At 45.3% G+C, this 13,582-nt stretch overlaps 1 long non-coding RNA gene across 1 annotated transcript in view; it reads left to right on the top strand.

The window, feature by feature from the left end:
• Window positions 1–13,582, top strand: part of LOC142768609 (uncharacterized) — a 90,702-nt gene that overhangs the window by 17,182 nt on the left and 59,938 nt on the right. The window contains exon 2 of the long non-coding RNA XR_012885357.1: window positions 10,289–10,355. This is a non-coding gene — a long non-coding RNA (uncharacterized LOC142768609). The remainder of the gene's footprint in view (window positions 1–10,288; window positions 10,356–13,582) is intronic.

Below are 13,582 nucleotides of genomic sequence, written 5' to 3'. Positions count from 1 at the left end.
AGGGGCTCATTCAATCCAAACGCATTTAAGCAACAACAATTTGGTCTACACATTATACGAATGTCAATGCGAAATCAAAGTATAGTGATGACCAATGCCGTAAGAGTGCATTCCCCAAAAGGCCGACTGCATGTACAATAGGTGAGAACATCAACAAAAAAAAAGAAAAAAAACAGCGCAAAACAAAGCACAACGCTTCAGCCGCCTCTTTTATCATCCCGAGTTTAGCACTGTTTTCGCTTCGTTGATTCTGTACCAAGTGGCCCAAATGGGCAATCAGGTCACAAAAGCAATTGAAGAAGTACTTATAAGCTGTTGGAGTTGGCTGACTTACACTCCAAAGGATTAGGCATCCATAGATACCGCGAAGTGTGGATCAGCAATGCCGCCTTATCATAGTTGAATTGGTAACACATTGAATCTGTATTTCTAAGTTTGCGGGTACAAATTCAGCCAACGCGACATGAGAAGTTGTGTCCACCTTAACTTCTTTCTATTTGAGACAAAAGCTTTTAGGTACATATAAAAAGGCAATGTATCCTAGTCCTTGTTTAAAGATTTTTTTTTGGCTTTTATTATTTTTGTCAAACAAAACGCTGTTGCATCTATTCTGTCAAATAGGGAGATTCTAAAAGTGAGATTTGCGAGACGCAGGGGCTGTCAAAGCACTGCTTCGAAGGCCGTTCGTTTGATATCCCGACCAATTTGGTTAGAGACAAAGCGTGGGCCCACTCACGTAAACTAATGTCCGCGAAACACGTGCCATTATAAAGAACTCGCGATCTGCTTTCATTTGATACCCATGATGGATTAGTTGGTAGTCACTCATGTAGGTGAACAAAGTCGCATTTAGGTTTTATATATTAGCATTATTAGAGTACTCTACCTAGTTTATCTTATACAAACTAATCTGAACTCGAATACACCCTTTAGTTCACTCTAACATTACTTGTTTTAGTACTCCACAGTTTACTGCATGTTAAGCCACCGTGACTCTAAATCAAAAAATCAAATTGATGTAGTATTCCATAAAGCATCGTACCTCTCCGAAGGCTGTTGAATCACTAACTCCGGGAGTGCGCCTTCACCGCGTGCTCTTTATGAGACATCACTGTAACTCAAAAACAAACTAACGAACATTTTTCCTTTCTGTGCATGTTTTTGCTGGACAACCCTATTAATTGCAAGTAACTGAAAATGTTTAGGGGCGAAGCTCTTAAGAGTGTGGGTCGTTTCCTCCTATGTAATAGCACTAGTAGTAGCAGCAGTGGTAGTAGTAGTAGTATTAGTAGTAGTATACAGCAGTAGTAGTAGAAGTAGTAGTAGTAGTAGTATTAGTCGTAGTAGTAGTAGTAGTAGTTGTTGTTGTTGTTGTTGCATCACTACCGAGTAGCAACCTCACATTTATGAATTGCTCAATCAATGGCGTTGCCTGTATGTGTCCTTGGAAAAAATTGGCAGATCCCACGTACAGCGGTAATTAATGATAGGCGAAGCACTAATAAGGAAGGTCGATATCTCGCTTTAAAATGAAAACAAAGTTTTAACGGTGGACGTAAACTATGCCATACATGACTTGAATGTCACGATAATGATGTTTTGACGTGTCATTTGCCTTAGTCGTTTTCACGTCACGTCATACCAAAGTTGATATATGTGGAGCTAGCAAAATGGCCGCAAGCACGCAAGAGCGTATCGTGTACTCATGTTTCACAAAGCACTCATCTCGTGATTATCATGTTTGAACTTATAAGATACCTTGGTCGTCTATTCGCGTCACGTGATACCAAAGTGTGTATATGGGGAGCTAGCGCAATGGCTGGGCACGCATCATGAGCATGCAATGTTATCAATACTTACATGACACGCATCTCATGATTATCAAGGTTGCACCAGTCATATATCACCATCAATGAATTCCTTCCCGTGGTACCAAACTTGGTATATGTGAAGCTAGCGAAACAAGTGCGAGTGCATCATAAGCATGGCGTTTAATGATGATTTACATGACATTCATATGATGATATCCACGTTATACTTATGCTCGCCTTTTTCTTGTAAAACCATATCAGTTTTGCAATATATCATGTGAACGAAACCAACGCAAGAGCAGAAAGGCCATCAAATGTAATTATGACATTCATGACATACGCGTCATGATTTTCATGTTATAACTAATAAGTTATGCTCTTCATACCATCAAGTTATTCCATATCAATTTTTGTATCGAAAGCATAAACGGCCAGGAGAGCTAAAGATTGTAGGCTGGTATATAGATAGATAGATAGATAGATAGATAGATAGATAGATAGATAGATAGATAGATAGATAGATAGATAGATAGATACGCTCAATGTCACCGAAGTTTGCTAAGAAATGCTTCTCATTTGATAATATGGCGAAATGGCGTTAGTGGTTTTGGTATACAATTTCGTATTGTTGATCTTGTGACGGAAGGACTGATGGTCGGACCGGTGGACGGAGGCAGGCTTCGCTCCCCTCTTCATCATTCACTCAGTGGATATGACGTGATGTTAATATACGTCTCATTTAGTTGAGTCGGTGTACTGCAGTGGAGTTTCAAAAAACGCTGAAGAGTAAATGTCCAAAATTTTTGGTTAAGGAAAAGTGAGAAATTCGCAACATTGGCTTTAAATTGTAACACAAACAGTACGGATGATGAATCGGTGGAATCTTCTAGGTTTGATCTGTACCTACTATCTTCGGTTATTTTCGGGCTGTGGAGTGACTCTCGTTCGCACATGAGTGTCACTGTGTGGGAAAAGCTAATAACCCTTCAGCGCACGCTGGAAGCACAAGTGGAACGCTAGCGAATAGCCGAAAAACTGAAGCTTGAGAAAACTGAGGTGGCAAACTTAAGGAAATGGTGTTGTAAGAAGTACGTATCGAAGCATATGTACGATTCACTAAAAAAAGTTCAGAGCCATTGTAGAGTGGCTGAACGGCGTTGTTTCTAGACGTTTCAGTCCCTAATATTCGTTAAGGTTTTTGTTTTGACGTTCAAAAACAAACAATCGTTTGCGTACCTTGCCACTGGCGTAGCAGGTCATAGGTTTCATTAATAACTGATAAAAAAGAACCCCTGATAAAAAGGAATCTGTCGTTCGACTCTGTCAGAATGAATGAACTGTGAATCTGACGGACAACGCACTTCTTACACTTCCATAGATTATGGGTAACCCCGCCGCCGTGGTCTAGTGGCTAAGGTACTCGGTTGCTGACCCGCAGGTCGAGGGATGGAATCCCGGCTGTGGCGGCTGCATTTTCGATGGATGCAGAAATGCTGTGTGCTCAGGCCCGTGTGCTCAGATTTGGGTGCACAATAAAGAACCTCAGGTGGTCGAAGTTTCTGGAGCCCTCCACTACGGCGTCTCTCATAATCATATGGTGGTTTTGGGACGTTAAACGCCACATATCAATCAAATCAAATAGAAGATCGGTATGCGAAAAGTTTCATTATTGATTTGTGCCTTCACTATCTTTTCACTTCCCTGTGGCAACCACATTTTCTCTACATTTGTGTGAAAAGTGACATTCTGGTACAGTTCACCACAAAAGTATGCGGACCACGCAAGTGCTTTTCCAACTGGCTGTCCCCTCCACCTAGTGGTGCGCCATGTACCATCGACCACAGTTCCGGGCCGGAAGCAAGTTGTCTTCTTCTTCACTGGTCTTTCAGTTTTCCACTGCCATGTAGCTCATTGTTATTTCACCACTTTGACGTGCAGTTCTTATCTGTAGTCTTACCATCATCATGCTGCTTACATAGGAGTATCAAAACTATCACGCGAGCTTCAAATGGCGTTCTGTTCGCTACGTGTCACTTTTTTATAAAACGTCCGACTGATAACAGTTATGCGATAGACTGCCGGCAAGGCAGAAGCTCGTAGACGCAGATGCAAAAGGCACAGCTGCATAACGGCTTAGCCAAAACGCAGTGCGCCAGGAATATGCTCTCACATTTGTTCAGTAATCATATATATTAACCAGTCTGTGTTCTCGCATAAAGGCTGGTACACACCGGCGACTAGCAGCGGTGACGCGACCATTTCACACCGGCAGTGGCAGCATGAAAGCGACCGGAAGTCGCAAAAGCGGAGAGTCACGTCCAGATCTAGTTATCAGCGAGAACTCTGGAGAACGGCGCTGATCAGCTGATCACCGCCAGCTGAGTGAGCAAAGCAAACCGGGCGCGCCGCATTTATTGTTTTCGTCCGTTCTCGCACAGTGTTCCCAACAGCGTCAAGTTCAATTCAAGCGAAGAACAAGACATTGTCATGATGCTCATGCGCTGTGCAATAATTTCAGCGCTGGCATCACAAATGCCTCCAATGAAAAAAAACGGTAGTGGGTGTGACCATCCTTTCGCTCGCGGGAGTTGGCTAGACATGCAAGCCGCCTGCCTCCCGAGCTGCGCTGAGACGACGAGGAGTATTTCCGAGAGTCGTACATATTCAGAAACGGTCCTTGAACTTAAATTGACTTGCCACAGCCGAAAATACAGCACAAATGCGTCTTAAACGCGTTGTCTTAAGTCAATGCCAAAGCATGAAGCGCAAACGCGTTTCAAACGCGCTGCATTGAAAGCGGTGACAAGTTTAAGACAAAAACTTTCTGAATACAGAGAAAAGGTAGTGCACAATTAATTTTCTTTTTACTTTGAGAGTGTTACGCTTCTTGCGAATGCCTCCACGTAAACTCGACACTTTGCTCGAGCTGCTGCGCCACGCCATCTCCAAGCCAATCATTTCGTGGTGGCCATGGTGCCACAGACCCAGAAGAAAGCACACGCTTGTAGCTGGCGGCAGGAAGCCAGCGCAATAAAAAAGGAAAAGAACAAATATTGAGCATCGCTGATTGGTTCCAGCAGCTTTGCGACTGCTGTAGCGCGACTGAAAATTCGGTCAGGAAGCGACTAGCCAAATCAGTCGGTTTGCGACCCTTTGCGACTGTTCGCGACCGTTCGCTACCAGTTGCAAAAGGTCCTGCGACCGCTGCTAGTCGCCGGTGTGCATCAGCCTTAAAACCCAGTGAAGCGCCGGCCAGTGCGGCCGGTGGCTGTCGGTGAAAGGAGGCGTATATGTTGTGGAAGTGCTGCAAGCGCGTCGCATCGATGTTAGTCGCCTCTTGCGTGGACACCGTACTCATTAAAAAGGCTTCATTCAGGTTAAATGATGCCACGGTTGTTCTGTATTGCCATTTTTACTCGTCCAAATCGAGCATTCTGAAACCCAGAAGTGCCGATAACACTTGTACGGGCTCGGTCGGTATAGATTAACTTTTGGTGGAAATCATGGTGGTAGAGCAGAAGGATGAAAGTCAAATTCACTGGGGCTCGTCTCGACGCATGTCGAAAGTGAAAGTTCATGCATAGTATAACGCACTTAGTTAACTTAAAAGTACAGTTCAAGCAATAGAGTGTGCAAAACGTTTCAGAGTTGCGTTTCTAGCGTGGCGACATCAAGTGACCACTGTGTTCTGCTGTAACATCGAAAAGGGCAATTGCGAAGTGGAGCTCATTTATTTCTCGACAACTGCGCGCCAATGAAAAACTTTTATTGTCACTGTTCACAGTGAAACGTCTAGTCTTCTAAACAATACAACAAAGAAACACATCGCGGATGTCAAACTGATGCAAGTACGTGCGCGAAATGTAAACATTTTCACAGCCGCATATTCTATGCTCCACAGAAGCTGAAGCGTTGTTGACACCACAGGAGAAAAAAAATGAAAGTGCTAGAAATCTTAATGAGCAGCATTGGTTTCTTTTGACCATAAACAAATATCTTTGCGCATACAAGAACGAAACACTACAAATAAGTGATTTCACATACTGCCGTGTGCTTTTTCATCATGCCACCATCATCCACTAAGCTTCCATAACGCTAACGTCATCCACCTTGCTCACCAAGCGTTCCACCAAACATGTTTTGCCTCTACACCATCAGCTGACATTTTTCACCGTCACCACCAATGGCTCGTCACCACCACCAACTTCTGCCATAATTTTTTTCACTCTCGCCTCATCACCCTTTGTGCCAACTATAGTTTCCACCATATCCACTAATATTTCCATTGTAGCGACGAGAAAAGAGAGACGTGAGACGGCGTCGAAGGCGGCCGATGGGGCCGTGCCGATCTCGCCACTTTATTCCAGGCCTGAAGCGGAGCCACGTCGGCTACCAGCGTCCGCCACGCGGGAGTGTCAGCTCGTTCTCATCCTCACGCTGCTCCAGCTAGCATCAGCTGCGCGAGAGGCGCGGCGCGGTGATTAAGAAATGATGATGGTGATGATGGCGCTACAGGGCTCCCCCCCTAGCGCTTTGCGCGATTTGAAGGCATATGAAAAAGAAAGAGAGCGACAAATGCTATACACATGAACGGCAATCCATAAAGTGTTCATTTGGCAAGTCCAGGTTGTCGACGTTTATGGGCCATCAGTAGGCAGTGTGTCTCCGGTGGGCGACTCTGGGAGAAGCGCAAGGGACGAAGAAGGAAGTGCCGGGTCGCTGTGTTCATAGACACGTCCATCCCACAATTACGCAGCGGGACCATTCGAATGTGCACCCGCCGTTTCGAGTAGACGCGGCTGACAAACGTGCCCACAGCTGGAACTGTGGACAGGCGCTGAAGAGCTCGCGCCGGCAATGTGGGCGAAATAGTGTGAAGGATCGGAACGCACCCATCATGACCGAGCGCTGAAGTTTCACAGCCACAGCGGGGTCTCGGACAGCACACAGGGTGCCGAGCATGCTGTCGACAAGGAGCAGCGTCGCGGTCGTGCTGGTGCGGACGTCTCTGTCGATGAAACACCGGCCTCCGCGTAGCACTGCGACCGGCATGCCGGGGCGTGTGGCCGAGTCGACGGATGCGGAAACGCCGTGCATTGCGGCTAGTCATGTGCACGGCAAGTGGTTGGCCCTTGCGTCGGGAAAACCTCGTAGGTGTTTGCGCCGTCTTGAAGGCCAAGGCTGCAACACATGACTGTTTAGCAAGAGGCTTGAAAAAGGGCCTCTCTGTATTATGCCGAACGTGATGATTTCCTTCGCATACTCTCAAGGGCGGCAGATATGCAGTTGGACCGCACGTCGTCGCTGTTGTTACCAACGAGCCTGTGTGGCGGACTGCATCCGGCGCCAAATGCTCTGGGGGATAGTTGTGAAGCTCCGAAGACGTGAGCTTTGATGGAGGATCGGGTGGCACACCTGAAAGACCATCGGTTCTCCGCGCATGAGGGTTGGTGTGCAGGTCTGCATGATCGATGACAACCTCTACAGCATGTGTGGCATATGTAGTCTGCAGTGCCATAGGCGCGCCAGGTACGTCGTCCTCAGCTGCGTCAGTCCTAGTCACAGCCTCTCGGAAGTTTGGCTGTGGTTGACGGCTTATGACCTTAACTTCGGCTGCGGGAGACTGCGGGGCTGAAGATGGTCGCTGCTGGCAGGATGCAGAGAGTGTCGAGGTGGGTGGGGAGGCGCCTTCGGACATCGTCGACGCTGAAGTCTCCGCGACCAAGGGGCGAATAGTGAGCGTGAGGATATCCGTAGTCTTGGCAGACTCCGGGGCATGCGGCGATGAAGCCGTCGTGGAGTCTGACATGTCTGAGAAATCGTGGTCTGTGTAGGCCGGAGAAGACATGCGGGTGGCGAGAGTGCCCGAGGGACAATCGGCCGAGGACTTCGAAAAAAATGCACCTCGTGGCGACCCGGTCGTTGGCTACAGGAACGTATTGAAGAAGCTTGTCGGATTTCGTGGCTGACTGGTCGCGTGCAGCACGAATGTTATGAACCTCGTCGGATGGGCATTCGTACGCGGGACTCGCGTTAATAGTGGCCGGACGAGATGTTGTAGGAGACGTAGTCGGGGAAGTTAGGTCGCGGTCAGTGAAGACTTTCGGGCCGGAGGGTACCGCACGCTGCCACGCAGACGAAACCTGTAAGTCGCGGGTGAACGGCAGCGGGTGGTAGGTGAGGCCATATTTGGCAAGCACCGCCGAGCAGAGGTCATCGTAAGGCTGCTGGCTGGAGGTTGAAGTGCCACAGAGATGACGCAACTCTACCGGAAGGGCGTCTTGAAGAATGGCGTGCATCAGCGGCTGGTCCGTGACGCCATTCAACGCCAGAACGGCATCGAGCTGCATGAACCATACCTTGGGGTAGGTCGATTGGAACGGCGGCACTGGCGGGCAGAGTTGCGGGAACATGGCAGCGGGCCGCTCGGCGAAGGGCGTGTTCTCCGGGTCACCAATGTAGCGACGAGAGAAGAAGAGACGTGAGACGACGTCGAAGGCGGCCGATGGGGCCGTGCCGATCTCGCCACTTTATTCCAGGCCTGAAGCGGAGCCACGTCGGCTACCAGCGTCCGCCACGCCAGGCGTGTCAGCTGGTTCTCATCCTCGCGCTGCTCGAGCTAGCATCAGCTGCGCGAGAGGTGCGGCGCTGTGATTAAGAAATGATGATGGTGAAGATGGCGCTACACCATCATATCCACCAACGATTCCACTATTTCCCAACTCAGGATTTTCAGTACGGTAACGCGTCTCTTAGACGGATACAAATATGCATAGCAAACAGCCTGTCATTATCCATAGATATGTTGGCGTCTGGTAGTTACTTGCCTCGTTCTACGATTTATCCACTTGGCTACACATATCCTACACTTTCGATCCCGTTTTGTCCAATAAAAATTGGTATTTTGAATGCGAAGCGTTTCTTAGTGAACTTCGGCGACTTCGGCCGTATCTATCTATCTATCTATCTATCTATCTATCTATCTATCTATCTATCTATCTATCTATCTATCTATCTATCTATCTATCTATCTATCTATCTATCTATCTATCTATCTATCTATCTATCTATCTATCTATTTATCTATCTATTTATCTATCTATCTATCTGTCTGTCTGTCTGTCTGTCTGTCTGTCTATCTATCTATCTATCTATCTATCTATCTATCTATCCATTCATCTGTGTAGGTGCCTACGACTTTTAGCTCTCCTGACCGTTTCGATAAAGAGACCTATACAAAAAGGGTATGGCACAACACGGCTGCATGTGAAGTATGTAACTACTCATAACATGAAAATCGTGACATGTTCGTTATGTGATTACACTTCATGGCCTTGCTGCTCTTCGGCTGGTTTTGTTCACACGACATATTACAAAACTGGTATGGCAAAACAAGACTTCATGGTCAACATAAATGGCAGACCATAATGTGGAAATCATGACATGCATGCCATGTAAATGAATACACGCCACGCTCATGATATGCTCGCGGTCATTTCTCTGCTTCACATACGCCCAATTTGGCATTACGTGACGTGAATCGATGGCGAAGGTAAATGCAACGTCCAAACATGGTAATCGTGATATGCGTGTTATGTACACTATGACCATGTGCAACGCTCATAGTGTGGTCACGGCCGCTTCACTAGCTTCACATATACCAAATTTCGTGTTACGTGCCCTCAAGGAATACCAAGGTATACGACATCTGCAACCATAATGATGATCACGTGCGTATCATGTAAGAACATAACTACATATCACGCTCATGATGCACTCGTAGCAGTGTTGTTATATTCACATATACCAAATTTGTCATTACGTGATGAGAATGGATGAGAAAGGTAAACGACATGTTTAAAGGTAATAATCACGATATCCTTGGCATGTAAAACATGACAACTTGCTATATTCACAGCGTGTTTGCGGCCGTTTTGCTATCTTCACTTATACCAAGTGTGGTATTGCATGATGAGAATGGACAACGAAGGCATATGAGACGCCCCAGCTTGACAATAATGACATGACAGCCATGTTGGCATATCTTGCGTCTGCCTTCTAACGTTGTGCTGATTTCAAACTGTCATATGAACCTTCCATATTCGTGCTTCGCATATCATTCATAATCAAAGAACATGGAATCATCCAATGCTTTTTATTCACGGCATCCCTCTAAGAAGGGTTGCGCTATTACCATGTGTTTTCCTAACGCATCTTGTTTTATAGGCATTCATACCGCAGCAAACAGTCGGGCTCCTCTGCATGCAAACATATATATTGGTATTGTCCTGCTGAAGTGCTAGCGCACTGAAAACATCTTATGTAAACTTCAGCACTGCCATTTTTTTGTTGAAATGATCTGAATTGACGGCACCCTTCTATCATCGGAACACGCAAAAATCACCCATAAAAGACATAACAATGAGTAGCTGTGACAATAATTGATAACGATAAATTTGTTTTTTTTTCTTTCACAGCATGCTATAATGCTATACCGCCTGGTATTAGGGCACCTTCTGCTTTTTCAAATGATCGTGGTGGCTTGTAAGTATACACTCTCGAATGTGTATTGCTCTTCAGCAATTTTAGCTTGTTCAACGCTCTGTTTCACTGCAGATTTCTCTACAAGGCTTCTTAACAGGCCGCGAAAATTCTTTCTGAAGCTGCATTAGGATGATCCTGGTAGTTTAGATAATAACTCTGTATTTTTATGAACGAGCACTGATGAAGAGAAAAAAACACATTTCTGGCGTGCATAACAAAATGTTCTGCACAATGTTTCCTTATAAACAATGCTTGCCAACATTCTTTGTTCACTTACGCAGCTAGCATAAGACACATCACAAAAGCTTTGGGGTGAGCTTCTGATCAAGTTGTGTCCCATCTGGAACGCTTCAGAAAACATCAACTCTTCGGTGGAAACAATGTAGTCTGTATAACTCTATGGCCCTCAAAGCGCAATAATAGAAAGGCGGCAAGGTGACAAGATCAGCGAAGTGGCGTAATCAACGTACAGGCATTCGCCAAACTCACAAACCTAGGCATGATTTCAAATGCAAATCTGCAGTTTTTTCACACTATGGGAAGCCTACATAATGAACACAGGAGCTATTCTGCTGCTTTTCCCGCCCCGTCGTGGTGGCCTAGTGAATGAGGTACTCTGTTGCTGACCCGCTGGTCGCAGAATGGAATCGCAGCTGCAGCGGCTCCATTTTCCAAGAAGGCAAAAATGCTGTAGGCCCGCGTTCTCACATTTGGGTGCATGTTAAAGCACCTCAGGTGGTCAAAATTTTTGATATGCTTCAATTGAGCTTTGAAATATTGCTAGCTAGCTTTGAAATGTTGTAGCTTTGAAATGTTGTAGATTTGGGTCACGTTAAAAACACCATGAGGTCGAAACTTTTGGAGCCCTCCACTACGATGCCTCTCGTAATCAAATGTCAGTTTTGGGATGTCAAAGTTAAACTTTACGTTTGCATGGTGAAAGGTTGCACGATTTGAATCAAACCTGTATATCCTCGACATATGTGCAGTTGAAAATAGTGCGTGGAAAAGACAGGCACAAGGATTTATTTTTGGCTACGGAAAGTGTTCGAATCAATACACTTTCTTCTGGTACTCCTGTTTCTGAGACAAATGTTTAAAATAAGACACAGCCAACTCGAACATGGAATGTCCGGTTGGCTTATTGTTGGCAATCGCTTTCGCCTATTGTTGGCATTTTACCACGCACACCTAAGTCTGACGGGTCTTAGCTTTTTTCATATGGAGGAACACAGACGCAGATTCGCTTAAAACAAAAGTGTCGTGAATTCGGGCCTCAATACAGACAAAGTGGTCATTAGTAGACCAAGCCTCTCGAAACCCACGCTGCTTTGGGTCAAGTAGGCCACTAAACTTGAAGAAGTGCATCAGCCGCCTGCTTGTTTTTTTCAAAAACACCTTGAAAACACAACTAGTTAATGCTATTGTCCTGTAGCTAGAAACTTAGGACTGGTCTCTTTGTTGTTTCAGAATTAGCATAGTAATGTCTTCTTACCAGGCTAAGGGTAGGTCGCGGGACATATCACATTATAAAAAGAGAGCAGAGCTTTTCGGTTTCACTATGAAGGTTTTTAACATTTCATATTCGCCACTGTCTGGGTCTATGGTAGATTTATGGCAGCAGGTAAGTGAGGCTTGCAGTTCAGCCAAACAGCAAGGTTCATTTTATGCCTCGTGTGGTGCAGATTCGCGCTGAAATTTCTGTATTACTATTTTGGTTTTGTATTGTTGAACGCTTCGCCATAGTGAGATGAACTGAACACATGTTCAAAGTGTGCCCCAAACGTGTTTGCCTGAACCTCCAAGCTGTTGCCTTGCATGTCCGCCAAGGAAAGTGAATGTGCTTGTTCTCCGTCTACCCGTCTAGCCGTGTTCCAGACTTTGCTCTCTTGTTTATATGATGATATGACGAATAAAAATTTATGCCAACTTGCTCTTCTCACCTGTCGAAGTGTTTTCTTTTCTTGCGACTTATTGTAACTGAAGTTTGTAAGATTCTCGGTTGTCGGTGGGTCTCGAAGCAACTTCCACACCTAATTTTGTTTTTGTGCGCATTACGACACTCAATATTTCATCACAAGGCACGTCTTTTGCCTGATGGTGCACATTTTTTGGAATGCAATTCGTTGCTGCATGATAAAAAAAAAGCTGTTAAGTAGCCTACAGCACCCTTTATGCTGAACATTTCCATGTCAGTCCAAAGTAAGAGTTATTTTTTAAACTGTTCCTAATCGGCGTTGTCGGTGAGCTACTTGGGAACCTGTGGAGGAGATGCATTTGCATATTGATGACTTTAGAACTATGTAAAAGTGGTCACTTTCATATAGATGAATAATGAGTTCCATTCAAGTAGAGGCAGGAGTGATGAAGATGTTATGCTGAGGTTCATTGTTGAGAAGGTATTGTTAGCGACCTTTTAACATCTTGGTTCTTTTCAATTCAGTAGGAAGGTGCCGAAAGAAAAAGAAACTGTTCAATAGGCGACCATATATGGCTTTCATTACTGTCCTTGTTGTTACTGATAGGATATGAAATTTGTCGGGGATATCTGATGATAACATTCTGGCTTCTGTACAGCAGTGCCCAACTTACCAAGAAACTAATGTAAATGCAGGGGAGCACATGCGCACAATAGAACTTTTTCGAAATGATAACGATGACGTCAGACGAACCACCTGCAATTATTCACTGGTAATCAATCCAGCTGCACTAAACGAAAAACTTACTGTGCGTGAAGAGACGCAGTAAAATGCTGCTTGTTCGTTGCTGCTTGAGTCATGGAAAAAAAAAAAACACCAAACGTTGCTGTGAAGAATTGCGCAAGTGGTCTAATATTTTGAATTTCGCGTGGTCAGACTGGACAGGCCATCCTATCTAGCAGAACACAGCTGAACCAAAACAAGTCTGCCATCTCAGAGCCAATGGCAGGAAATTGATCGATGGCTATTCTTGCTGCTGCGGCTCCCGCTGTCTACCGTATTTACTCACATAATCCTCGCACTTTTTTTCCCAAAAAACCCATGGAAAGTTGGGGGTGCGATAATTACGCGGGGAAAATTTTCCGCGGAAAGGTACAGCGCAAGGAAAAAAAAAGAAAACGGCCACATATTGCAGTTTTTCCACAAGCAACTAAAAGCTTCAAAAAGTGCTGATACAAGGCTTACCTTTACAACAAAACTAAATGTTCAACCCAAATCAAAGTTTATTTGCACAGACAAAGGTCACTA

The sequence above is a fragment of the Rhipicephalus microplus genome, chromosome 8 (genome assembly GCF_043290135.1).
Source record: "Rhipicephalus microplus isolate Deutch F79 chromosome 8, USDA_Rmic, whole genome shotgun sequence".
Classification (NCBI taxonomy): Eukaryota; Metazoa; Arthropoda; class Arachnida; order Ixodida; family Ixodidae; genus Rhipicephalus; species Rhipicephalus microplus.
The sequence above is the reverse complement of the archived record's forward strand: the minus strand, read 5'-3'. Positions and strand labels throughout refer to the sequence as shown.